The sequence below is a fragment of the Rhinolophus sinicus genome, linkage group LG01 (assembly GCF_036562045.2).
Source record: "Rhinolophus sinicus isolate RSC01 linkage group LG01, ASM3656204v1, whole genome shotgun sequence".
Lineage (NCBI taxonomy): Eukaryota > Metazoa > Chordata > Mammalia > Chiroptera > Rhinolophidae > Rhinolophus > Rhinolophus sinicus.
This window is the reverse complement of record NC_133751.1, coordinates 100,831,026-100,836,240: the sequence shown is the minus strand read 5'-3', so window position 1 is coordinate 100,836,240 and position 5,215 is coordinate 100,831,026.

The following is a 5,215-nucleotide window of genomic DNA, read 5'->3' as shown; positions in this document are numbered from 1 at the left end:
CCTGACAGACGGTCTACTTCTTTGGGAAAAAATGGTGTGAACAAATGATGAAGCCAGCTGTGCACAGGTAACGGGGTGAGTCAGCCCTAAGGGAGGCTGACCACCTCCTCGGGGGGCTGGCCAGTGCTGCAGAGTAGAGATGCACCCGTTACAAAGAATAACTATAAGGGGAAAGGTAGGGCTGTAAACACAGCATAGGTGAGAAGACCCCATCTTGGTTTAGCTCTCATCTCAGCTCATTCAAGTGGTTTTATGAGCTGTCTACTACGTGGCAAGCATTTTGCTAAGCAATCGAAGGCAGAACAATGAAAACAGAAAGATAATGTTTCTGCCCTCAGTGGTGACATAGGCCATTTAGGAAGACAGAAATGAAACAAATAATTAGTTATTTATTATTTAATAATTCATGATTTAATTTACATTAAGCAAGTAAGTGTTGGACAAACTATATTAAAAGAACATCTAAAAGGTCTACCAAGGTGATGTGGGGAGAAGGCTCTCTTGGAAAGTGCAAAACTGAAGAATAAGTCACAATTAGCTGGACAAGGGGAGCCCCTTGCAGGCCCTGTTACTACTCAGATCCTGAAAGAAGAAAGCCAGAGAGGACGGAACTGAGACAGCTGAGGAGAGAGGAGGTTGTGCTGGAGCTGAAGAGGGAGGTGGAAACCTTATCAGGCAGCTCTTAGAGGTCACATTGAGGATTTGGAACATGGTCTAGGAACAATGGGAAGCCATTAATGACATTATGTTGTAAATGACATGATCAGTTTTTAAAACACCAACCAGGGGAAGGTGTGGAAAGCAGAGAGGGCATTGGGAACCCTGGCTGCACCAGAATCACTCCATGATTTGAATTTTTACAGAATTAGAACTGAACAGTCTAATGATGGAGAGTACTGTGCAAAGTTTAAATTTTAAAATGTAATATGTGTTTAGTTATAATTTGGGGGCATCTCTTACTTTAAAATCATAGAACAAAATATTAGTTCATTGTCTTCTACGTGGATTCAAGGAAAATAGGACTCCACCTCTGGCATAATATATTTAAATATCGATAACCATTTTATTCAAAAAGTGTGCTCACCACCAAAAGAGCACACAACTGAGTATACAGATATCGATTTACAATGTTGTACACCCGAAATTTATACACTGTTATTAATCCGTGTTACCTCAATAAAAAACAAATGTTGAAAAAAGTGATAGCATGTGATAGAAAACAAAACAAAAAAGAATTCTTTGAAGTCACAAAGGTTTGTTTGGAAGTTGTCAAGCCAAATAATGATTAATTGCATTAACTGTCCACTAGATGGCAGCAATGCAGCAGCTACAATTTGCGAAGCAATCATCTTCATAATAATTTAGTAATACACTATTTAAATAGGAAGAGAAAAAGAGACATCTTTAAGTGCAAAAAAAGAAATCCCCGTAATTCTTAACCTGTAGTGATGGTAATTTAAAAAACAGATGTAATGTAGCTGAATTGTCTTTCTCCATTCTATTTAAGTCATACCCATGCTGTGAGCTGGAGGGCTAACTCACCGGTAGTCACCTGAATGAAGCTACCCTGCTGGAGGCGTATCATTCAGTTCATAGACACTCCCACCAGGTACGCCCTTACCCTGCCTCTAGCGGTAACATGGACCTCTAACTAGCGATGCTGTGGCCCGAAGTTCAGGAGTCGTGTGAGTTAATCATAAAGAACCCTTCGAAATCCCTAAATTGACTGCTTTAAGACAGCAATTAGGAATATATATGGGCTTTTCTAAAATTACAAGGAATTTTGAAGAATATGGATTAGGAAAGGAAATACATAAATATTCTCATTTACAACCCGTGTATCTGACATTTCCTGCACTGGAGACATGTTTGCTGTCTCTCTTGCTAACTGAAAGTGAACAGCTAACTGGGTAAGTGTCACTTGCCTGAGCTAAACTGAGAAAAAAACAGAAAGAGTCTGCTTTAGTCCTTCCCGGTGCAATAGTGCCATATCCCCTCCTGCCAGGCTCAGCAGAGACTGCCCAGAGCCCTGCCCTGGCCGGCCCAGCCAGGAACCGCCAGCTCTGAGGACACCTCTCTTCCTCCCTTCTTTCACTTACTCCTGGCCTGACAGCCCAGGGCAGGCTCTGAGCCCTTCCTTCGGTTCCATGTTCTCCTTTCCTGCAAAACAGCAATTAACCAACAGCTCAGGAATGGCCCTCTGAGAGCCTTCCCTTTCTCCAACGGAATGGCTACAAAAATAGCAAGACTGGTTTTGTAGTCTGGGTTATGGCAGGGCTGCATACCAGTACCTAGGATCACATCCCAGGTGTTCACCTGCTTTTGCCAGCTAACCTATGTGAATGGGTCAGAGCGTCAGAGCGAATTTCAGGCATAGAAGGAAGACAAAGAGGAAACCCTGACAGTTAAGACGTTATTTGGGTGCCAAGCGGGGTCTTGAAGAGCCTGTTAGGTCATCTCACTCGAGCAGGTAGTCACCCCCCCACCCCCAGGTCTGACATTGCCTGAATCACCTTTGTTCACAAACGCCACCTCTGCTGCAATTAATGAAGACAAGTTTGCAGGGCATTTTGCAGGGCAGTTTTGTTTCAATGTTAAGAATCCAACATCCACAAATAAAGGTTTCTTTCAATGTATCCTTTATGAAACAGCTAAAGGTATTCCAGAAGGTCATGGGACTTGATTTGAAGACAGAGGATTATTTGAAAGATTCTAATAAATCACGAGAGAATGACGCTTACATCTTTTAGGACATTTCTCTTATAGTAATAATGTCTGAAAAATATGCAGAAAAGCATAGTTTAAAAAAATAAAGTGCTATTGTAAACCATGGCTAGACATATACTACTGAAACAAATCCTAGGAGTACAAAGATCTATAAAGATGGAAAACGATTGCCATGTGAAGCATTCAGCTTTAAGTCTCTTTTAAAAGAGATTAATTTAATCCATGAGACATATCTTCTTACATAGTCAATCCTAAAATGATACGGTGTCCAACAACTGTTTATTCTATTCCACATACATGCCAAGACATTTTATAACTTTTGATGCAGTAACACAAGGTTGTACACACCCATTCTGAGAAAAACCTCCAGTATATCTTGAAATCCATCTGCTGTACAGTTCTTCAGAGGCTACATAGATTGGGGAGGAGTGGGTTCTCTTAAAAGCATCACATATCTGTGTCCTATTCCAGAAACAGGGAACTGTCAATATGCATCAGATATTAAGAACTCAGAAGATTTATTTATCAGAGGATTATACCTGAGAGGATCCTTTAAACACTTACTTAGATCCCAAAATAAAATAGAAGTGTCCTTCCTTCTTGGCTTGAGAGAGAGAGAGAGAGAAGCCTTCTCTACACGGTTTTAAAACTAGTAATTAAGGCTGATTTCTATCTTCTTCAAACATTTCTGTATTTTGCTAAATTATTTTCAATGAGCATTTATTACTTTTAGAATCAATAAAACTCCAAAAAGCAAAGCAATTACATGAAATGTCCTTGAAGTAGTCCACACTAAAATGAATACAGTGAGATACTTGACCCCTACAGGTCACCACCACTTTAATTTACCACGTGATACAGACTGAGACTCCTCAGTTCCACAGCCTGACAATGGTCAGTGTAAGTCTGTTTACAGACCCTGGCAATTTTATCAACTCCCTAGAGGGCATGGGCATGTGTACTGTTAGTACTTACCACCCACCAAGTGCCTTATATTTGTTGTCTCGTTTAGCCCTCACATACACTTTTTACAGTTGCATTTGCATCCCCATTTTACAGATGAGAAAACCAAGGACCACAATGACTAGGCAGCCTTCTCAAGGTGAAGCAGCCAGTGTTTGGGAGCCACTCGGAGGTTACATCTAAGTCCAAAGTCAAGCTCTTTTTTTTCCTCTGTACCCCTGCCAAATACACCCTTAGATGCAATGGAACTAGCATTTGCTTTGGGAGTTTCCTGGGCTGATGAGCTTGTCCAATGTCAAGAACATGAAGCCATTTGTAAAACCCTCCTCTTCCTTACCTGCAGGGTTGGGGCAAGGGGACCTTTCGGGGAATAAAAAAAAGTCCTACATTATATCGCACATCTATCCAATGGAGAGAAATGAAGCTATTGCTGCTATTTATAACTTATAATCTCGCCAAAATATTATTTTGATAATAAAAATATGCAATTATGACTCTGAGAAGTTTCATATATGGCCACCTATACATTTGTCAATGTGAAGAGGTAGTTTTTAAAAGGAAATTTTAACAAGTTGTCTGATTCACTAAATTAACTCACTCTGTCAGATTTCCTGTGATTCTGGGTAAAGGTGTTGCCTTCTCCCAAATAATCCACAATTAACGGAGGTGTGTTCAAGACTAAAGACACACCCCACAAGAGACTGATTAAAATGACCTATAAATGACTTTCATTAATTCAACTTTCAAAAAAGCATTTATTGGGCACCTACAGCATGAAGACCCTGAAGATAGCAGCCAATGTACAAACATTTGAGCAACTCTACCCTCTAGGAGTACACAAGCTGCCTTAGGCATAGGGGCTACCGCTGAGGACAGAGGGAGGAGAAGGGGAAAGGAGTGGGGATGTGGGAGCTTTAGCTCTTTCTGCAATGTTTACTCCTTTACAAAGAGAGGTACAGAGGAAAAATGGCAAAAGTATGACCATTATAAAATCTAGATGGTGAATACATCAGTGTTTTCCAGATGACTTAAAATATTTCAGTATAGTCAAAATATTTTATAATGTAAATGTTTTTAATTTGACAATTTACAATATAGCTTCAAAAACATATTTTTCGTTAAGGACTAAGCACCATGGTTCTGTGGCCAGATCCCCAAATTCATCTCCGGTTCCAAGTGCAAATTTAACCCGGTTCCTCCCATCATTCAATTCAGCAGACGGTAGAGTAGTATTTTAGAACCAAGAACCAGGTTCAAATTCCAGCTCTGTGAACATACTAGTTCTGCTAACTTGGGCACGTTATTTGCTAAAAAAAGAATTTGCCTCCCATCCCATCTGTAAAATGGGTATTCCCTATTGTAAGAGGTATATGAATAGCACGGCTTTTAGGGTCACTGTTGCCACCCTACCCTAACCTTTACTCCCCAACCAGAACATTTCATCATTTCATCCATCAGAACCCTAACAGGAAGTCAGCTGCTCCCTCAGATAAGAGCTGAGGCATAAAGCTGGCAGAGGGTCTGG